At 37.9% G+C, this 23797-nt stretch overlaps 2 long non-coding RNA genes across 2 annotated transcripts; both read right to left on the bottom strand.

Annotated features, from left to right (window-relative positions):
* Nucleotides 1-347: 347 nt before the first annotated feature.
* Nucleotides 348-15528, bottom strand: LOC139593221 (uncharacterized). The gene is made up of 3 exons (XR_011680221.1): nt 15430-15528; nt 5682-5870; nt 348-1047 (listed from the first exon to the last, which is right to left on the bottom strand). It is a non-coding gene; the product is annotated as an uncharacterized lncRNA (long non-coding RNA).
* Nucleotides 6590-9924, bottom strand: LOC139593223 (uncharacterized). The gene is made up of 3 exons (XR_011680222.1): nt 9843-9924; nt 7798-7889; nt 6590-6846 (listed from the first exon to the last, which is right to left on the bottom strand). It is a non-coding gene; the product is annotated as an uncharacterized lncRNA (long non-coding RNA).
* Nucleotides 15529-23797: the final 8269 nt, after the last annotated feature.

Here is a 23797-nt window from a genome sequence, read left to right as displayed (position 1 = left end):
TTTCACAAACCAGCTCATTAAAACTGTGATGCTGGCTCACTGCAAACAGCTGTCAGGATGGGTAATTTGGGAGTGCATGTGGAATGAGAGAAGAAAAGCTGCTGTAAATGCAATCCAAAGCAGGGGATGCATCAAAGCAAGCCCAGTGATATACAAGAGGGTGGGTTGGTGAAAATTCCATGGGTGGAAATAAAGAAAGTAGGCAAGACTCCTTGTATCAGGAGTCACCTCTGATAATCCCATGACATTTTCCCCTTGGGTACAGTTTTCTATAGTGACAGGACAAGCATTACTCCAAGTTGTGCTCTCACAATTAGCTGACTTAATTGCATTTAGACTGTTTTTACCTGTGAATGTACACAGCCTGCCTTGTACCAGCCTCACCACGAAATGTTTTATGCTGGAGTGAAGGGGCTGAGGGACAAAACAATTACAGTCATTGCAGCAGAGTGTAGACTGAAAGCAAAGTTTTCTTCAAGGTATCTAAAGAACCTTTACAAGATCAAAAACTTTCATTAAATTGCATTCCAAAACCAATGCAAAAAGCTAAATGTTGTTAAAAAAAAAAACCTCTTAAAGTTTACTTTGCCCAAGTAGAGTTTGATGTTACAGCATGTTCAGATTTATGGTGGAAGCATCTCAATTTAATTTTTAACAGGCTGCCTTATGTAAATCTCTAAGTGAGAGAACTCATTAAAAATTGTAGCAGAGAAAACTGTGGAATTAATCTATGAACTTTTATTCATGACTATCTGGCCCTAGAAAATTATTTGACATTGCATATGGATGTCAAATACTTGCAGACTGAACTCTGCTGGCTACAACTCTTACTCCCAGCTTGCAGCAATGACAGGCTTACACTTGAACTTAACTAGTTCCTTACATCTGTTCTTACATCTTATATCCCTGAAAAGTGATACATGCTCAAAAATATGCATCTGTTATAAAACTTTACCTGTGTTCTCCTTACCGTGGAGATTTCACTCTTTTAGGTGAGATCTGTAGGATCCCTGCACATGAATCTGCAGGATTTCGTCCCAACAAAGGCTAGAAAATAGGAAAGGATAAAATTATTGGTGCTTATAAGACATTCTACATTTCCTGAGCTCCAGTTTCTCTTGCTCTCTCAGGAAGCCTCCCACCAGCTGCAGTCTCTGAGGAGTAGTGAGAGCTCCTGATGTCATACACCCTCTGAGATGAGTTGATACATGAAGTGAATTCTGTCTTGAAACTGCTTGATGGCCACTTAAATTTAACCAAATTTTACTTTCTTGAACACAGAAAGTATATTTCTCCTTTTAAAATGAAAGTGAAAACTAATTTTAAAAGTTTCCCTTAAAAAATATCAACTTGAGACTGTTTCCCCTTTCTTTCTTTCCCCCTCCCTTTCTTTCTACCTAAAAAGTGAAGATTTCAAGAAGAATTTATGAACTTAGATAATGTGCATTCTAGTCTGAAGAAAACATTAACCCTCCTTTTTCTTAGATCTAGACTGCTTTCCTTGTCTCCTCAGAGGCATTGCATTGCACAGATTTGCTTTCTTTTGTATTTACAGTGACTTTTACAAAACTCAAATCAGGGTGGTAGGAGCCTTCTAGGAACTTGACTGGGATTTTAAAAAGAGTTTGTATTAATAAGTGGCAGGTGTTTTGTTTTCATTTTTTGAAAGTACATGGGGAAATAAAATCTTACTATTTCTCCTGCATCTAGAAACACAAAGCTTTTAGATATACATGGACTTAGCATTCTATTTCTTCCAACTAATGTCAGTAATGTGCAGGTCTGAAAAAACTATTTTACGCATTTATATATGTACATCTCTTAAAATAAATTTTACTGTGAATTATGAGTATTTTCTTTTTTAATCTAGTTTGCATGGAACAAAAAAAGACCTTTAGCTATTGATAAACAGAGATTCAATCACATAAACATTTTATCTAAAAAAGCAGACAATTGGGAGCATTTATTTACCAAATAACCCTATATGGCTTCATCACCGAAAGAAAATATTTTTCTAAAGATATCTGCATTGATTTTAATTAGATCAGATCAGCATAAACCAGTTCATTTTCAATAGATACTGACATTCCAATATTCCACATCATATTGATTCAAAATTGTTTTTTGAGAGTTATAACGAGAAAAGAAAATGCAACAGAGGCTTGCAATACAGCCTGCTCTATGGAACCAGGTAAATCACACTTTGCAAAATCATTTTCCCCTCTAATAGAGTCAAAAAATGGTTATTATTCTTTAGGGTTGCTGCACTTTAATTTATTCTTCAATTCCCAATTGCCTGAGCAGTTTTTTCAGACGTTGCACAGTCCATCATGTGTTGCATCTATTTTCTGTTTGAGAGAAATTGTCTTGATTTCCATAACAAAATAATACTTTGTGCTATTGTGATAACAATACTGCAACAATCTGAGATATCCACTGACATTTCCATCTCTGCCTTTGTGCCCAGTAAACTGAGATTTCACCAGCACCATCCTAATCCAGTAAGCTTGGATTTGGCTGAAGCATTGGTCAAGCAGCATTTTACACATTAGAAATGATATGAATAAGATAATAATGCTAATAACAGAAGGATCTCTTTCATTTTTGCACCAATAATATTTTAGATAGAAAGATGTGACAACTGATCTTGTAGAATGTGGCTGCTGCTCGCCAGCCTAGAACAGCCTGGGGAAATTGTTCAGGCAGAATCTCCAGTTGTTTTTCCCACTATTGCAAGGCCCCTGTACCATTAGCTGGCAGCAAAGTGTTTTTCTGAGTTTGGTGTTGCATCAAAGCTTTGAGTTTTTGTTGGGAGCTGTAATTCCTAAAGTGGCCATCTCTATCTCCCTAGCCAGACCTCTCCTTTGTACTCTGCCAGCCAGACTTTTTCCCTCTTCCCCTTATTTCTGCTAAAAACCTGCAGCCTCCAAAACTCCAGCACCTTCTTAGGAATATCAAGTCACTTGGCAGGCTAATTGCTTTTCTGCTGGAAGAAGTTATCAAGTGAGTACACTATTTTCTATAGTAATTACAGGATGACCCCGGGCCAGACTGTGTACAACAACAAACCTCAGTAAGAAGGCAGATCTTTGCTATTGTAAATGGATAAAACTCCTCTAGTGTCAATGGGGTTGTTACTGTTTCTATGGGCAGATAATTTGGCTTGCAATAGTTGGCTGTTGGTTGACTTTGTCTTTTTAGGAACTATTTCTGTATGAACTCCACCTATAATTGCAGGAAAGCAATTACACCTCTTTTACCTCCAAGGTTATGATGACCAATACTCTCTTAGAACCCAGAATAGCAAATTTAATTCAAATCATTCTCTCCTTTGCCAACATATGGATCAGGCTGCTCACTTTCATTTTAGAATATTTCAAAGTGCTGCTCAATAAAATCCCCAGATGGCAGAGCATTTAGCTTTCCTCCCCCAGTCAATAACAAATGCATGCTCCTTTCATTGTCTCTATTAAAGAGCTCAGGTGCAATTACATCATGGAAAACTTGGTTCTCTTTTCCACATATTCAGTGAAAGATGAAACTTCTCTGTGTCCCTTGCTATAAGAACTTTAAGGATAAGGGACTACAAGGAATGGATCAGTCTGCTACTTGTTCAGACTTGACTGCTTGTACCAGTGTGAAGCAGTAGCTGTTACTGGTCATGAATGTAGAAGGAATTAAAAAAAAAATTAAAAGGAAGAGGCTAGAGGGAAATATTTCAAACAATTAGCCATGAGCTCACAGCAGGACATGTATCTGAAGACAAAGCAGGAAACAAGGTCTCAATTGTTTCACAGCTATTTACCTGCTATGTATCATGCCTTGTTTAAAGATGCTTGTTTAATCATCTTGTTCTTAGCTTCACTGTTTTTTTTTTCCTTGCAGTTATTATTTCCTTACAGGAAAAACACTGGTGTTTTTTATGAAGGCTGCCATTAACTCGTCAGCCCCGAGAGACAACAGCAACCGCAAACAGGAACTTAAATTCAGAGTTGTTAAGCTGATTATGGCAAGGGGTTTCATGCATAAACTCATCTTCACAGCAAGGGATGAAGGCCACAGGGATAAAGGAGATTGCTGGTGGTCAGGTGCCTGAGTGAGATACCTTGGAATAAACATTGTGGGGAGTCAAACATACAGTTAACCCTGGCCTGGTTCTATTTTTGAAATTCTTAGGGAAAAACCCCATCACCTGGCAAGATAAATGATGACAGAGTTGGATCTCAAAAGCTCAAAGTCATAATAATCAAATTAACCTTGTCATAACAAATAATCAAATTAGCTTACATATATCTGTCTAGTTTATCTCCAGAAAACTGGGGAGTGTTTGAAAATCCCATGAGTAAAAACAGAGGAAGATCTGCTCTGTGAGCTCCTAGGCCTATAAACAATCAAATCAACTCCCTGAAGAAATAGTAGCCCAAGGCTCTTAAAGGGAATCTATGTTGACTGAGAGATCAGATGTGGCAGTATTAACACATCTTTTTGGCAAGCATATTTACAAAGATATAACACTGCCAAGACAGGTCCCTTTATTCACCATCAGAACTCTGACACATTCACATTTTGATGTTTGTTTTTTTTTTTCCCCTAAGTAATAAAGTTACAAAATAATTGCAAGGACGACCCATGACCTTATGTAAAGGTTAAACCAAGAGGTAAAAGAATCTTGGCTACTTGTATTAAAAGAAATATTAAAACTGCTTTTGTTAATGTTCAAATCCATGTTCTTCCAAATTCTAGATTCCACAGTATAGCTCTCACTGTTAAAATAAAAGTTAAAAATTTACCATATGTCAAAGAAAAGGAAATATTACCCCTGGGTGCTTGTCATTATATCTCAATATTGAAAAAAAAAATTGCAATTGTTTCTAATTATCAAGAGTAATGATTCTAAGCATTGTTTCTGAATTAATTTGTTGTAGTCAGCTGTCTGCATTTCTGTTTCTCTAAAAACAGGCCAAAAATAATCCTGTCAGATTAATTTGTTTATGTTCAAACAAGATTTCTTTTCTGTTCCACAAGGCAGGTGATGCTTTGTTAGTTTTATCTGCAGCAGGTGTGATCCAATACTTCAAGTGTACTATGTTTCTTTTTCGTTTTTAATTGGGATTTTTAAGTGACGACGCATTTTTATGCTGTGCTTGGGTTTTTTAAAGGTTCTCATGCCATTTTATCTACTCTAATGTGGTTTTGCTCAAAGAAAGCTGGCATTTATTTGGAAAGAAATGAGTCACTGTCAGCTACCTGGAAGACAAGTGAATCTGCCATCCCTCTGACCAGACTTATTTGTTGTTTACACTTCAAGTTCCACCAGAAGTTCTAGATAAGTTTACAGTGAAAACACAACCATGGTCACCGGGAGTGACAGGGTTTTAACAAGCACAAGAGAACAAGCACAAGAGAACACCAAAGCAAACTTGAGACTTGAGAAAAACAAAAAAAAGGTGAGGAGAGAGACCTGGTAGGTTACCCAGAGTCTCAGATCCATACAGGAGGAAAATTCAGACTGATAGCCCTTGAGCTCTCATTGGCAATGCCTGGTTTCTTCCCTTGGGGAAGATAAATACATTTACCTCAGCATTCCAGCTGCCTGTAGTCGTGAAGATAAAATCTGGGGAACGATTTGGTTGTCCACACCAAAGGTTACAGCAGAAAATGAAGCCAAAAAATGTGCTTACCAGAAATCCTGATGAGCCATCTTCAGAAGTGTGTTTCCACCATTTTTACACCTCCTTGACAATGTTTGTAACATCTTGATCAAGTCCATCTAGCCAGCATGCACACGCATTCATTGTTCATTATCCTGAGGTCACCTCCTAATCTCCAGGTCCTTCACAGTTCTGTCTATCCTGCAGTGATGAGATGTTCTGAAAGAAATACAGCAGAGTACTTGCCATTTTAATTTGGATTTGCTAAGTGAATTGATTCATAAACAATAACCATTTTGTCTCAGGGTATAAATACATGGCTAATAAAAGCTATGTTGAAGCAAGGAAAGATTTCCAACTTGCCAATCATCTTGCAAGTTTTTAAGCATCCTCTGTAGCAGTATCCTCAGATATTTTACACCACAGAGCACGTGTCTGTAAGCAGTACCTGAATTCCTGAGCAGAGGTTTTTCTCCTTCCCCAGGGTACTGAAGTTTCACTTCAGAAGAGCAATAAGTCCTTTAATCTTAATAAACAAAATAATAATAAAAAAGAATGGTCTAAATGGTTTTCTGATATTTACATTAACCTTTGAAAAGGTCTTCTGTTTTCTATATTACTCAATACAATTTTTACCCTTTATCTGAAAAATTCAAATTGATACTAAAAGCTGCATGTTTCCAAAACAACCCTGCTTCTCATAAATTATCCTTTTCCAACCATACAGTACTTTTAAGGGAACTGAAATTGCAGGAACCTTGCCATTTACACAACCCCCAAAAAAACATTTTAAAAAAGAATTTGAGACACTGTGGTTACCAATATGTATATATCATGCCATTATAAATTACTCTTTGTCTTACTATCTACATTTTAAAACAAAAGTTTCTGACAAAAATGCATTTGGGCAATAGTTACTTTTAGACTCCTGGGTTTAAAATGTGTCTGAGAGAAGATATTCCAGGGGATGGATGTAAAATTCAATTCAGTGTAATCTACCATTTTGGAACCTGGGAATAAGATGCTTTTGAAGATTTTATCCATAATTTTTTGTTTCCATACTGGCCCTAATTCTGGGTCCATGCTTTTTTGATAGTTCTTCTTTCATACAGTTCATACATTCTTTCCTTTTATTATATTCTTCCTGTTTTGTGTGGTCAGATTCAGTTTTCAGTAGAGGCTTTAGAAAATGCTCCTTTGAATAACAGAGACAAAAGAATGTGGCCTTAGTCATCTCATATATTTATATAAATATATACATATACATAAACATATATTTATACATATGTTTGTAAAAGGATGCTCCAGTACAAGCACATGAACTAATTAACATTGCCTCATTATTGATTAGCCTACCTGCTTCTGAGATAGTGGACTCCTGACTTATCAAAACCTTGCAAAGACTTTAATTTGTATTCTAGTGCTCTCCCTACATGTCTAGAAGCAATTTCAACTTTTGCCTCTTATATCAAGAAGGAAGCTTGAGCCAGGAAGTGAAGAGTGTTCAGAGTAAGAGGCATTACATCCAACACCACTTTAAAAACATTACACATGCAGTGAAAATGAAGCTTGGAGAGAGAATGCATGCTTTGAGCAATTATAGGTGAGAGATTTTTTTTTTTCAGATTGCACTTTATTTGTGATGTCTCATTAAACTGACAGTTTCTTAGGGAGGGGAGAGTAATTTGAATTAATATAGTATGCATTACATATATATTGCCATATGGATACTGCAATTCTTTAATGAAATAGAATTAAAAATGTAAGTTATTTGTGGGCACAGCCAAAAGTGTATTTCCAGGGAGATGAATGCGTAGTAAATCCCTGTAAGTTCATGAGACATCAGTGTAGGTGTCTGCAAGTAACAAAACACATGTTACCAGTAATAGGAAATATTTTGGCCCACTAGTAATTAATTAAATATTTTCATAGGCTTCCAAGTGTCTCATGTGAACGTTCAAGCATCAAAGTGAAATTTCAGAAATTAACTTGTTTTAAGAATGAAAGTAGCTTCTGTGGCCACCACTAAACTGAAGTATTTAGACACATCTTCCAAAATGTGATAACTTAATTAATTCCTTCTTAATTTCTTTGTCTGAATATACAAACTTCAGAAAAAATGTCATACATCATGCTAACGTCTTACCTAATATATGTTTGTGCCATAATTTCTTAAATTTTTTACTCATTGTAAGCCTTTCCCTTCTGTAATAAACTTTTGTGCAGTGCAATAAATTCCTGAGAAAAAGAAGAAGGTTCATTGTTACTTTAACTACAATGTTACATGGTTTCAGAGGGTTCAAATTCAAATTCAAATTCCACAGTTTTTAATTAGAAAAATCTCAATAGTAGTATATATTATAGGCTAGAGGAAGAAGTTTATATTTTAACAGGATGGACTCACTGAATTTGTTGGAATACTAGATGGAATATGCTTTTTTAAAACTTATTAATATATTTTAAAGCAACTTCGACCTTCAGAAATAAAAGTTTAGGAAAAGGCCCAGAGGATCATAAAATGATGATGATGCTTCAAAAAAACCTGTGTTTAAGTTGTCTTTTAGTCTCAAAAGTTCAAGGCTTAAGCTGAGATGAATGGACATTTATAAAGAAGAACAGCCATGTTATCCTTACATCCCTGCACACTCCTAACATGGAAATATTTTTATTGTCTCTGGAGAAGTCTACGATCTTTTTCAGGGAGGAAAAGTTAATTGGTGTTTTTTCCTTTGTCAATCACACTAGTTTTGCCAATGTTCTTTTTTACAAGAGAGATTCCTCAGTAGAAGAACATTGTGAGTAATTGCTGAGCAGGCCCTGCACACGCAGAAAGTGTATGGAAGGTTCTGGAGAAGATCTTTCCCTTCTTAAAAAACATTATTTTCCCCATCTAACCACAAGCAAACTAAATACTTTCACTGTTTTCACTTTGCCTCCTCTGTTCTTTTCTCTTCCATTCTTACATCTCATTTTTCAGTGCTGTGACTCCACTTTTTGTACTTCCCTCTCTACTCACTTTCTTTATTACTCCCTCTTCCCACTTATTCCAAACCAAGGCAGGTGCTGTGGAACCCCCCAGGAGCACATTTCTCTCTGTTCATCTATTTCTAATAGATGTTTCTATCAATTCCTTATTTCTGTGCCAGGCTTTCCCCATGTCAACAGTCCCACTGAGTTCAGTGCAGCCACACACCCAAGCAAAGTCACTGAAAAGAGGTTTGGAAGCATTTGCTGGATGAGAACCTGCAAGCAGACAGAGCATTTTAGTGGAAATTCTGTGGAAATTTTGTGGGAAGTGACTGTATTCCACTCACTGCTTAAATATCCAGACAGCCTACCCCAAAATAGGGTTTGCTGGGCTGAAGTGATGCACAGATCTGTCCCAGGCCCTCTCTCTCCTTAGTAAGGAAAATGGCAGGAATTGTTGAGCTCTGAGCTGTGCTTCATCATATTGGAATGAAAGCAATAGTGACTCAAATATTCTTGGGCAAAATTTGTGAAGATTAATTCAGGACATTGAACATTCATTTATAAAAATGATAAAAAGTATAAAAACTACAGAAGTATCTGGTATTTCTTTTTCTCGTGCACTTCTGACACATAGCATTATAGCAGAAAAGGGAAAAAGAAAGGGATATATTTTGCCCTTGAGAGCAATAATATGATTAGAAGAAGACAGTTTCAGATCTATTGAATATTTCAAACCATACATTTTAATGTGTGTTTCATTAACTTTGGGGTGGCAATGAAAAGGAGGCTCCTTCATATTTTTTTTTTCATACTGTTCCACTTCATTATTAAGCAATGATGCCAAGCTGTTCACCAGGATTGCTGCTAGCAGGCTTGAACAGCTTCTGCCAAGTGTGATTAATGCAGATCAAACAGAGTTTATTCAGTGGAAGAGATTGGCAGATAACATTTATCATCTCTTAAGAAAGTTGGGATTTCCAGACTGACGTCAGGCTGGTGATAAACTTAGAGGCTGAAGGATGTTTGACCAACTAGTTTTGCATATCCTTTAGAAGAAAGTTGAATTCCACTTTGATTAGATTTGAAACCTGAAGAGAACCTCATTTACATGCAAAGCCTCCTCCAGTGGTTAACTTTGTTGTTGAAAGGACAAGGCATATCGAGAGGCTTATCAGTGACTGTACTTTTTTTTCATAAGTATAAAGACTATGTGTCACTCACCAACACAGAGCAGCCTGGCACTGGCCAAATCAGGCTGCATGAAGGGTGGGGGAATAATCCAGCCTGGATTTAATTCCTGCTTTGTTAGCTGGAGCAAGCAGTTCCTTCCATTTTTTTTTGTTCTTTCTGTCTGCTTTGCAGTATAAACTTTTCAGAGGCCCAAGTTCAGAGGAAGTCTGAAGTACAAAACAGTATTTTGCTGTCTTAGGCGAATATCTTTCTAAATAATGAGAAGATTTTAATGAGAAAACCGAAAGTTATTTAGTCTTTACCTTTCTCAGAAGCTATTATCCTTAGGTTGTTTTCCTGGCTGCTGAGCAACACAAAAGCTGTGTTGAGAAACTCATTCAGTTTCTAAGATCTATTGCTTGGCCTTGAACCTCTAACACAGACCTCTGCACAAAGACCTTCCTAGAATAACAGTTTTCCACTTCCTCCACCTTCCTCAACCAAACACAGCCCTAATGGCAGTCAGCATAATAAAGTCTCCAGCACAAGAAAGCAAGTTCCTAACTGTAGTCAGCTAATCTCTGAGACACCCTGTGTTGTCTCAGGTGTTTGGAGGCTGCAGAAAGCTCATTAGCACCAGATAAATCACATCCCCAGGCTCAGCCAGCTCATCAAGAGGAGGTTATTGCCCATATAAAACTGTCTTGGGCACAAAGACCTTTCCTTCCCTCCCATTTTGCCTCACACTGACATAACCTCTTCTGCCTGAGCAAGAATTTCTCTGCAGTGACAAAAGTCCCTTTTTGATATCACTGTGACCTACCTAAGGCATCTGTTTGTCACCACCAATTTCCACAGACGACTTCTTTGGAACGTGCTGTGGTTCCCAAGGCTCCAAATTAGAAAGTTTACTTGGTTTATCTTCTTACAGAAAGGATACTTCATAAAAATAAGAATAATTGTTTATAACAAGCAGTTTTTTCTCTATAGAAGAAAAGTAAACAGAGAGACTATTTTAAAAATCTCACTCTATAACTACTTTTAGCAATTGCAGGTAGTATTTTTTAGCATGGTGGTTTCCTCAATATGGCTGAAGCCATGGCTCAGACTTTGCATTCCTTAACAAAAACCTTTTAAAGGTGCCCTTTTATTTATTTGTTTATTTTCTGAATCATTCTGACCACCTTTGTACTTAGAAAAATCTGCTCTTGCTAACTCCCTTTCATATTGATAACACAAGTTTGGAAATATGTTGTCTCAGAGACCCTGTACTAGACATAATTACTTCATCTGGATCTTCACCCTTAGCACTGTCTTTGGCAAGGATTCATGGCTTTACACGAGTCCAAACAGCAATTTTAAAAGAAAATAGCAACAAAACCCAACAGCCCAACACATATAATCTGATGCTGCAGCTTATGCCATGGCTCATCTGGCAGATGTTCTGAAGTGAGTGCCTCTGACTCTCAGAGCTCTGCTTTCTGTTCTGTTTGCAAATGATCATTTCTGCTTTCAGTGGTGGTTCCATGCCAGATCCCTGAGGGCAGTGGCAATATGTTCCACTTAATTTCAGCTTTCACTAGACCAATATATTTTTAAAGTAATAGTAATGCAGAGTTATGACCAGAGTAATAAGGCTGTGCCCAATCTATCCTTGGGGTTGTTTGCAGATGGCTTAGTCTGGTGCTTACTGCTGGAGAACATTGGCTCTAAGGCCTCCTTAGCATCTTCCTTCAAGCCAAACTGGAGGATTTTCAAGTCTTGTCCTTTGCCTGCTCTGCACAGCAGCAGCTCCAGGTTGCTGGCTCAGGCAGCACCAAGGTTACTCACGTTGCTGTGCAAAGTCCATCGCTCTGCTTTACTTCAGATATGCTCCAGAGGCAGGAGGTGGACACTGGGCTCCCTCAGGAGCTCAGAACACACCAAGGCCAGCCTCCCTCAGCAAAAAAACCATCTACTTCACTTGGTGAAGTTCTTTCACAGCTTCCAAATCAAATTTGCTTCTCCTTAGCTCTGTGCAATGCCACTCTGAGAATAGCTGCATCTCCTCTCTCCTCTGGCAAGTGCCCAAAGCTCCACGGTCCCCCTGAATCACTGTCAGCTGCAGTAAAGCAGCTCAAGGATCTTCTGTTTACATCTCAAGATACAACTGGAACCAATCCAGTTCAAAGTTGTCCAAGAGTACAGTCAAAGTCACTTTTGTCACCTCAAGAGCAAGGCAAAAGAGGCAGCTCCTGCTTTTAGTAAGGACAACTCCTAAGGCTTGGGCAGGGAGGGGGTGTTTAACCCCTGTTATCTCAAGGGGTTAGGGCATGATTGCCCCCCAGTCACCATCCCCAGCCTCTGCTGGGGCTGCTGGAGCAACACCCTCCTCAAAGGGGGGAGCTGAGACCATGGACCAGCATTTGCCCCTTCCCTGCTCACCCGCACCCCAGGAAAAGCCTGGTTCCTGTGACAGCACCCATGCCAAAGAACAAGCACCTCCCTTCCATCACTAAACCTGCCCTCAGCCAGGAATGCCTGCAGCCCCTCCTCATGATAAACCTGCACTGAAAGGCAATTTGAGCATTCATAATCTCCTATATCAGGCTCTCATGCCATTAATGCCACCAATGCTGTGACCTTTTAGCAAGATATCAGGTACTAGCAGCAGGCTCAGAATTGCAAACTTTAATTAAAAACTGTATTTTAAAATAAAACTCGGTTTAGATGCACTGATAAGTGATTTTCACTATGTGAAATTTCAGAGTTGCTTTCCTGGGGGGGAAAAAAAAATCATTGCAAGCTTCCTATTAATTTCTGGCTAGCTGGGTTTCAAGGACAATTTTATTAAAAATGAGCAGAGCCTTCTGTAATAAAACCTTTGCAGTTGTTATGACCACCTGTGCTACCTCCCACCTTGATCCACCACATGACACAGCACAGCTAATTTTCCCACATCCTAGCAAGGAAATTGAGCTGTTACAATTTCAGACGATGGGGCTCACATACATATATTTTAGACTTCATTATTTTTCTGTATGACAAGTCTGAAGCTGGCAGAGGTTGCCTAAACAGCTTTAAGATCTCTTTCTCTATGCAGCATGGTATAAAAGTTCAGATAAAATCATTTAAGTTTCTGAATTGGTGCAAAACAAAAAACAAGAGGAAAATAAAACTGGGTTCCTCATTGAAGTGCAGAGCACTGGCTGTACAGGAAAGGTCTCAAAGGACATGATCTTAATGGATTACTGTTAATAAACATTACAGTTTATTAAACAGTTTATAAAACAAACAACAGGGTGGCACTCATCTGAACTGAAACAAACAGGGAAATTATGGCTCTTGAGGCTTACTCACCACAGATATATTGCTTCCTGCTCTCTCCTCAGCCCTAGGTCTAAGTTTTATGAAAACACTAATTGTTCCCCACTATCACTCTCAACCACCAATGACTCAGGAGAAAATAAAAACAAAACAAAAAAAAACCCAAAAAACAAAACAAAGAAAAACCCCAAAAAAGCCCAACAAAAAGCCACACACACCAGCCTGATTGGGTCCCCACAGACCAGCCTTTTTTGGCTGTGCCCATCTCCATTTAATTTCAGGGGGCAAAACCTCCTAATCTTAGCCACAAAGGAAGGGCAGGAGAATTCATTTTAGGGAGAGAGAGTTGGCAAGCTGAAAAATGGAAAGCAGGGGAGGAGATTATAATTAATGCATATGGGTAGTTTACATGCTGTCTCCTCTCCATGGTGAGAATGTAGCAAGCTGTCTAATTGGAGCCTGGTTTTTGGCTCCACTTAAATTCCTCAGAAAGCATTGCACTCCACAGGCTGCACAGTTAGATTTTGTAGGTTTTGGCCACAGCAGAAGCCTAATAAAAAATACTGGGATGAAGAGGGCAAGCTATTTCAGGCATAACATTCTGGAGCAATGCAAAGAGGTCACAACTGGTGAGAATCTGCATGAAATTGCATTAGGCACAGATGAAGTGTCCGATCATCTTTCTGCCCAAATTCATAAATATATTAGCACACACAACCATCAGAGTCACATCTTGTTTTTATATCCAGCAACCACCCTCTTCACTGGTCCCTGACAATTCTGATAAATTGCTAGTGCCCTTCAAAAGAACTTTTGATTTCCATTTCAAATCCTGCCCTGGGTGTTGCCAGCATATATGTGTTTAAAAGAGTGCAGTGACACTCTGGAAAGAGAGTGGATGCAGATCTTTCTTGCATTTGCTCAGAGCCTTTGCAAGCCCTGTAAGCAAAAGCTTTACTACCTAAACATTTTTGTTTTCAGTTATTAAGCTTTTCTGTTTTAAAAAAGTCATTAAAAATTTAATTCCCATTATGCAAAAAATGAATGTTAAACAGCAACAATGCCTGCTAGTTTAGCCAAATGAAGTGGTTAGCTATCCAGTAAATTATGCAGCAAATTGCAAGCTGTGTGAGTCAGATCTTAAAGGTGCAAATCTGGAAGCCCCAAAAGTTTCATAGCTGACATCCAGAAGAGTGAATTTATTGAGTGAGGACAATACAGACACCTGGCAGGGAAATGGAAACATTAGTCCAGAGTGGGGCATCAGCCCCAGCCTCATGAGTCTATGCCTTGGTGCTCCTGTGGCCTGTAACCAGTGAATAAGAAGAATTTAAGTAAAATACAGACTAAATGAAAACTTCATACTTTAGTAAAATGCAGTTAGATATCTATTTCAACTCCAAATGGATGCTTAAGCTAAGTGATGTGAGTGACCACTTTTGAATGAAGTTAGAAAGCAATTAATAATGAGGTTTAAGGAAAGACAATTTAAAATAAAATGGTGTATACAGAAGGGCAAAGCTGCAGCTTCTAACACTTATCTGGAAACCTGTGTGCTCAGAAACTGTTTACTGAAGTCACAACATTTATTAACTGCATCCCATTCCTCCTAAAAGACAAAATTTAACTATAAATTATTTGGAAAGGCCAGACTCCCTACATTAATTTACTGAGGCTTTCATCTTTCTGCACAGCAGTGTATTTTTAATACTGCTCAAAAGATATCAAGTACCTTCTTTCCAACCTATTCACCAGCTCTAAATGGGATTTGACATTACGAGGTCAGCTTTGCTTTGCCTCTTAGATGACTTACAAATTTGCAGAGACATAGGTTCACTGTTCTCACATGGATCAATGTTCAACAGACCACTGGTTTTGATGGCAAACATTTAACTTTCAGCCATTAAGTAGAAGAGGAAATTCAGGTTGTAACAAATTACCTGGCATCTAAACAATGTTAAAGTTGTCCATTAGGAGTGCCTGTAGACTGTGCAACAGCACATTAGTTTTAAATTGCAAAGTTCAGTCAATGGAGTGATAGAGTTCAGATCTGAAACGTTTTACTGAGCTGGTTAAAGGCCTGAACAGTGAAATGTATTTAAAGTGAACAAGAATAGAATGGAAATATTTATCTATGATCAGAAGAAGATTGCAATCCCCCCTCACAAGAGTAAAAAAAAAATACTGAAAATCACTGTAAAACATAATGGTAGTTATAGGTGATTTTTCTATAAAATTGCCATATGAAACTGATTTAATTGTGTTTTAAACTGTGTGGACATCCTGAACAAAAGATATTTTTTAGCATTATATTACACTTGGTTTTTCCTACCTGCTACAGCTCTTTCTTCCTATATAGTCATGTGAAATGTCTTTTTACATCAGCTTCCCAGTTAGGAGTGTTTTCCACCTTGAATAGGACTGGAAACCTAAATAAAAGAGGAACAAAAATAAGGAATATATAAAGGAGAAAGACAGATAGTGGTACTGTTTGGGACAGTGGTGTAGAAATGAGATATTTTAACCCTTTGTAGTTTAAAAATGTTTCACTGGAAACTATTTTGGACTATGTGTCAAGCTCTATTTACCAGTTGCTTTTTACTGCATCATGGATGAGGAAGCACAAAAAGTGTTTTCCTCGTGAAACAAGCTCCCATTCCAGATGGAATGTGTGTGTTAGTGAACTATCTGGAAAAGCAGCCACAGGCATGCAGGGAACTCTCAAACCTCTCAATCAGACCATTTGTGGGTTTTGGGCTGGTTCTTGGTGTTTGCCTCCTCAGCCTGACTCCTTGCTTTGGGTTTCTCTACTCTGTACTTTTTTGGCCTTCAACAGAAATGTTTTGTGTTTATCTCCACTGTTAGCCTGAACTGCAGTTCCTTGAATAATCACATTCTTCTGCTGTACCAGGGATTCCAAAGGGAAGCAGACCTCAGTGGAGATGAATCTGAGGGGGTTTAAAACATAAATGGAACTCCTATAGCCTGCAGAGACAGTGACAGTAAATGATGCTTTTCTGTTTCTCGATGTATATGTTGAGAGTGTGCCCTAAAAAAATGGTGGTTAAACGTAGGAAGGCTTTCCTTGGAGGAAACCTGAGAGATGCAAAGGAGAAGAGAGACTGGTGGAGAAAGCCATAAATAAATGTAAGGTTAAAAATTAAATGAAGGAATGGACCTCAAGGAACTGTAAGGGGAGGGGCAGCAGGAAGGGGAAACAGATTAAAGAAATTTGTGCAATTATTTATTTTATACAGCTTATTTCGTCAGCCCATCTAAACTCTCTTTAAATGATTCCACTTTTCTCACAGTGATAGCTGCAAATTAACCAAAATATTTAGGCAATATTTGGCCTAATAGGGCTGATTACAGAGTTTTTTGTAATAACCACCAGACATGTTAGTTGTAAATATATGAGACAACCTCTATGCGTTTTTGATACTCAGGAAAACTGCATAATTTAAAAGATATTTCGTTCAGCCATGAGTGTACGGATAAACAAATACCAGGCAGAAAATTCTGTCAGCTTGGAAGACCAGGGGAACTCTGCCTACATGACCACTGTTGCTTGTTGAGATTGTCACTTCCCAAGAGTGCAGGCAGATATTGTTATTTGGAACTCAGTGGAAAAATTTATTCATCTTCACGAGTCTAAAAGCCAAAGGAAATGAGTACCACTAATACATCTACCAATTTACAGACCTCATGATCAATTTCTGCAATTTTCGTGGCAATCAATGCATTAATACTGAAGACATGTTATCATCACTTTAGATACCCAACATAAATGTTAGTCTTTTTGGAAATCAACTGAAAGAAGCTGCATAAGAAAAAGAAAACTCTTAGAAAAAGAGAAGCCAAATGAGCAAACTCCAAGCCCCTAAATGAGCAAACTCCAACCCAAAACATTAAAATTGAGCACCTTTATAACACCTTTCGAAATTAGTCAAAATAAATCCAAAAACTATCAAAAGAAAGTGCAGCTATTAGTCACTGTGCTTGCTTGATATATTATATTGGAGCATGAAACATTTCACAAAGGATGGTCATAAAAATATATACCTACAGCAAGAGTTCTGGCTCCTTACTGTTTGTGTGGGAATTATTGTGACAGACGCTTCTGCTCTTTACTTGTACCTACTGAGGCAATCAGTGCTGTTGAATTAGTGCTCTTTTTTAATTAAAAAAAAAAAAATTGCATTTTTTTCAAGACTGAGAACACAATTTCAAATTTAGTGTCTGTTAGTGCTGACCTCCACCTAACAGAGTAGAAGAAAAGGAAAATATACATCCTGGTATCACAAGGCTTCATTGCTATACATGAAGTCGTTATTATTTGTACTTCATTTTTGACATTAAAAGATGATTAAGGCATTATTATTAAGATTATTCTGTGCAATTAAAATAAAACCCATCTAACCTGAATGAGGCACTTCAAAGATTATAGAATTATTAGCACAATGATGCCTAGAGTAAAACATAATCATGTCATGGACCAAATCAATGATCTGTTTTTGTTTTCTGTATATCAAGTATTTTAAATAAAGGCATAAAATTTATTTCCTCTCTTGAAGCATAAAGTCAGAGAGTCTTTATAGGAATTTATGCTACTATAAGCAGAAAACAACAATATGACATCTAAATGGAGAACTGCCTGTATCTTTTTATACTTGCTTCTACATCAATATCTCTCTGTTTATTCATCCTGTGGCAATGAAAACCAAGGTCAGTTTATCACTATGATACAAAAAAAAAAAACCCTGAACATGTATAAATTTTAAGCAAATTTTATCTTGTAATTCCACCTTGTGTGACTTTTGTTTATTCCCCAATGAACTTAGTATTTTCTACAGCTGTTTTTTAACAGGTAGCATGAAAACTACACAGCATTTGAGGTGAATAGCCAGCATTCTCTAAGGGCATAAACCACTTTTTTCTGTTTTCCTTTCCATGCTGCCTAAGCCTGCTTATGATTGAGCTGTTCAGAAGAGCACTGAGGTCTTTTGCTCCAGTGGCTGCAGGGGAACAAGAAAGTTTAAAAGATTCTGGACCATATTAGGTTGTTCAGCAGAGGACAGATGAACTTGGCCAGACCTGTAGGACAACCTGTCAAGGTCAGGTCTTCAGTACCCTAATTTTCAGTGTCTGATTGTTAACAACTTTAAGTTATACTTCTGCTTTAACATACTAGATAATGACACCATTTTCTTGAGAAATACTGCAGCAAAGAATGGGAAAACACACACTGCTTTTAGGGCTTTTTTCTCCATGTCTCCCTGCTCTGCAAATGGAATTAGCATCGGTTCTGTGCAGAAGGTGGGAGCAACAAAGTCCTGGACTATGTTTTCACAGGTGATGCCAGTGATGAAGGAGAATGATGGTAACAGATGTGTCAGGGTGCTATTTTTCCATCATACCTCACAAAGGTTGCATAAATTAGAGTTGTTTGACAGTGTGTTGTGTTGGGACTGGGTACATGACAGCCTGAATGCTGGATCAGCTTTCACCTCCAGTTGTAAAATTTTAAGTTCAGTCTACTGGAAAATGTTGCCCTAGCACTTGAGAAATCACAGTTGATATAGGAGTCAAAACAACAACAACAACAGCAAAGCAAACACTTCTAGTGTATAAGAAAAATGAAGGTAAAAAAAGACATCAGTAGTCAAAATCAATCAACCCACAGCCAACAGGTGCATTAAAGAAATAGCATATTTTCCATAGTACCTCAAGAAAATCTTATTTTTGCAAAGGCAGGGATGTCTCTCACCTGGAAACTCATCCCATTGCAAAAGTGTCACCAGCTAGGCTCAAAAGAAGTAAGTGTTAAACTTGCCTTTAGTGACCTTGCTATTTGCATTTTTAAAAGAAAAGTTGTCTCATTTAAGAAACCCATTTTCTTCCTTCTCTTAAACTTTACTTCCCCAGTGGAAGGATTACACCATAGCCCACTTTGACAAAATTTTCCACAGATATTTCAGCGAAATATCAAACATCAGGATATTTTGGTGAAAAGTGGCAAGGCATCAGTGTACAAAAGCCAAGGCTCGAGCAATTTACTGAATAACATTAGCAAAACTCACATCCCTCCATGACCCCAGGAAAAATGCCTGTACTTGAATTTCTTTGTGAGATTTCTTATTTAAGCCAGTTAATAGATTTCATGTGAGTTGGAGTGGGTTTTGTGCAGTGCTAACTTTCACACATAACATGAGGCCATATGTCAACTGTTGTGACAGCCCAGTGGGAAACACAACTTTTAAGAAACCTTCTCTATAATACATGCATTTCCCACAAATTTAGAGTCAACCAGCGAAAATAAAGGAATATAATTTACTGCAGAGGTCTTTAGAGGTCAAAATTGACATTATTAATTGTATTACCAAAGAACCCAAGTGCATAAGTAGCATAAACACCACTAAGCACTAAGGAAGGATGAAGAACATGCGCAGCCAATATCTATTCATCATGCATCATCTTGAGAGGACAGGTGATACTTCCAGGAAAGCCTGCCAGGCTGTCACCTGTGTTTATAACACTCTTGCTTTCCTCACATATGCACTTTAGCATGGTGCATTATAGTTTTGCTGCTCAGCTTCAGAGAAATCCATCTAGTACACAGTGGTGTTGTCTCTTCTGAGTTGAAGCCATATGGTGCTTCCTTACAGATAATAAGTTGTGCTGTCAGGAAGACAAGCCTATGTAGAGTGGAGATGCACCTCCATTCCGTGAAGTCTCTTAAAACTTACTTGGATATCAATTTAAACCCACCGGGTTAAAACATCTGTGAGAAATTACAACTGTAATCGATTGTCTTGGCTAACGTGCTGCTGTCATGAAATCCTATTGCTCCTTTCCAGTGGAGTAATGCTTTCCAAGGAGAAGCAGAAGGGTGTAATGAATGACGTGACAAAACTATCAATGTTAAAAAACCGAAGCCGGCAAATAATGGTTTTCGGATTCCTCAAGCAGAAATGCACTAAGTTAAACCTGAATAATGCCAATATACTGGGAGAATATGTACAAAAGGAACATTTGACATGGATACCTAATATTTAAACAGCATGCATTTTTGTCCTTCTGAAAAATGCCTGTGTTCAGAGATACAGAATACTTGTATTTGTACCCAACGTTAATCCAATCAAAAATGTCAGGAAAAAGTATAGTCTGCCTCTCATTCTTTAAGCCAGGACCTATACCTCAGTGTGAAGTCAGCTGCAGTTTTAAATTCAATCCATAAAATAATGCATCTCCAAGCCTGAAATTTTTTCAGCTTCTGAATAAGTGTTTGAATAAATAACTCCTTAAATTGATTAGGTAGCTTGTCTAAGAAACACAAATGCAGGCATTTTTATGTCAACTACCATTCATGTTTGTATACTGATATGTTTGCAGGACTTGAGATGCAATAGTATAACAATAATTTCTAGAAAACACTTAGATGAAATGTCATGTTTTGACCTGTAATAAAATAACTATTTTTTTCATAATGTCTCTCAGGTTAGTGAGAAAACTAAGCTGGGTATCATATCTTTCCTTTTCCCTGAAGGAGATGCCTAAGGAATGTGAAATGACACTGGAAAATGGTCTCAGTAACCCCTTAGGTTGTCAAACCTTTGGCTGCACAAGACTAACAGCTCTTTGTAAAGCATCTGTCTCAGCAACACTCCTGCAGCCCAAAGGCTCAGATCACAAACTTCTTAAGAAAAAAGTGATAAAGGTTCATTAATGTTGATAAGCCACATTTTGGTCCAGAAGCAAGTCACAGAACTCATTAGCAGGTAGAATTATAAAGATAATGGATGAGGACTCCTGCAGCTTGGAAAAATGTAAGCCTGAAGTATTTAAGTTCATTTTGCTTTATTACAGGTTTTATGGTAGTTTGCAGTCAGGGTCTGCAGTTTTCCTTTCTCTCAATGCTGTTTCTCTGCAGAGAAACTAGAGAGAGGCACAAAGAGACAGAGGATTTATTTGAGCTCTCTAAGTTTAAAGCAGGAGTGACCATTCTATGTCTCACACACCACAAGGGATGCTATACGTGCTCAGCTGTGACAGAGCTCATGTCTCAAAGAGAGAATTAGAAACCAGTGTGGCACTCCCAGAAAACAAATCTGTAAAAGAATAGAATTCAAGAAGAGAAATGAAACTAAAAATTACCAGTTTGCAGTCAGGAAGACACCCAGTGATGAAAAGTTCTGCATGTAGTCAAACAGCAGCAGAAATCCTTAACAGGTGCCTGCAGGCCTGGCACTGCAGAGTGCAAGGTTCACCTCATCTGTGACTGATGATCCTGCAGAAAATTATAAAAGGCAAAAAGCCCTTGGAGAATGCAGGCAGGATCTCACCTTCCTAAGTATATTAAATAAGTCCAAAAGTTACTTCAAATTTTGTTGGAAGTGGCTATACTGTAATCATGAAGAGAAAGACCAAAACATCACCAAAATTAAAAAAAAAAAAAAAAAAAAAAGGATGATGTCACAGCAAGGAGTAAAATTAATACAGTATGTGAAAGCCATGTCTTATTTAGTGTTTTTCAGCCTGTTTGGTTTGTAAGAACACACTCACAAAGAGGGTAAATACAGGCATGCCTTTCATAGAACCCACAAAGAAATTATTCCACTGCATCTTGGCAAATGTGTTATGTGATCATCCCTTGTGCCAGAAAGAACAACAACCACACCGTGAAACATTAATTTCAGGTTAATTCCTTCTGTACACACAGACACACACACATTCTCTCTGTATAGATACTTTTACACACACACATGTATGTGGATGTAGAAATATAATGCATAGGATACATATACACAAGGACATACCTGTATGTATCATGTATAGGAAAATAAAATGCAATATAGGATGAAAATGACATGAATGATGTACATTGCAGTGACCAAGAAAAAGACAACAATTGATGGGACTGTACTTTCACATAATGGTGAAAAGAATTTCATGAGGTGCCAAATGATATATAAACTCAAATTACTTTGCAAGCAACTGTATATAAATAATTTTCCCTTACAAGTTATGAGATTTGTAAATCTATTTTACCATAGAGCTGAGTGGTTTTGCTTGCTGCATCCATGGAAACTTTACTTCAATTAAAGAACTGGCTTTGCTTGCTTTCTTCTACCAGAAATGCCCAGAGCTTTTTGAAAGAGTTGAAAAAATATCCTAGAGGTCTGACAGGTATTGGAAATGGTAGGCTTGATTTGGCAGTGCATGCTCAAATGGGGCACATATCTTCATTGTTGTGTTGTCAAGATGGAACATGCAAAAATGAATATTAGAACATGCAAGGTTGAATATTGGAGCTGCCAGAGAAAGTTTTTCAGATATTATCCACCCAAAAGCCCCGAGTCAAGCACTTGACACCATTTTTCCATAATAAAAATTCAGCTCTTCACTGCCTCAACCAGGTTGGTGCTCCTTAAGTCACCAAAGCCCTCATAACTGCTTCAATGAAGAAGTATGAGGCAATATTTAATTAAAGTGCTCATTGGCTGCAACAAAGTAAAGCCTTTCAGAGATTTCAAATGTATCAGGCTAAAGTGTTGTGAAGACTTGTTCATTAACACTACAATTAATTCAATTAATTCAACTCATCTCAGCAGACTTACACAGTTATTGCAGCTTGGGTATCACCACAAACACAAAAATCCCATACTCCATTCATTTCTCTATACTCTAAAATCTTAGGTGAAGAAGCCCTGAATAGTTCTTACTTTTTCTTCTATCTAATTTTTCTTCCATAGCATTATCATGTCTTTGGAAGATTCATTGCCTTTCTTTCCTTCACTGTGTTTTTGGAGTAAATTATGTTCACACCTTAGTCTTTTTTTGACAGTATTAAAGAAAAGAAAAACCTCAAATCAGTGCATCTTTCCTTCCCTAAAGGGAGGCATGGCTGGACATTGTAAAACAAAAAAAGAGGGAAGATAATTGGAGCATTTTGGAAGGAATTCCAGAACTGTGTCATGGCTTACCTCTGATACATAGAAGTTAGACTGTAGATTCTGACTTGAAACCAGACTGCTGAAAGGTGAAATTGTCCAAACTGCTCTCCAGGCTCAGAGTGATTTTGAATATATTTTACAGAATGTCTTACAATAGCGTTTTGGTTCAGGCCAGCAATTAAATCTTGGCACTCGTTACTCACCGTGCCTTGGTCTGCATACCAAAGCAGACTCAGTGTGCACATTTCTGCATTCTGGATCAAATTAACCAAAGGATTGTGAGCTCTCCTTACATGCTTCAGCCATGGTGTTCAGTTCATGGGATCAGTCTGGAGCCAGACCAAAGGCAAACACATGACTGCTGAGTCTTCAGCCACATCTGCTTTTCCACACTGAGCTTCTCCATTGTGTAACTTAGCCTGATAAGATACACACAACTTTGGGGAGGACTGTAATTTTCTGCTGTGCCTAAATGTACCTGCAGAGAAATAGGACCAGCTCCCAGCTGCAACTTGAATGCAATCCAGGCTATGACTACAAATCAGTGGGACAGCACTGGCTAGAATGGTTCAGGATCATCAAAGAAAAAGATGAAATTATAGAATTGATTCCAAAATATTGTTTGATTCTGAAATAATCAGAGGATTAAATAAGGACATCACAATGAAATCAATGGAGTTAAAGTTGACTATGCCATCTGTGAAGTTGGCTCACAGACTCATATTGCTTGTCAGTGTTGGAAATAAA

Source organism: Agelaius tricolor, unplaced genomic scaffold (assembly GCF_023055355.1).
Source record: "Agelaius tricolor isolate 1412-34295 unplaced genomic scaffold, bAgeTri1.0.p SCAF_9, whole genome shotgun sequence".
NCBI classification, from domain to species: domain Eukaryota; kingdom Metazoa; phylum Chordata; class Aves; order Passeriformes; family Icteridae; genus Agelaius; species Agelaius tricolor.
Note: the sequence above shows the minus strand (reverse complement) of the source record. Positions and strands in the feature narration are given on the sequence as shown.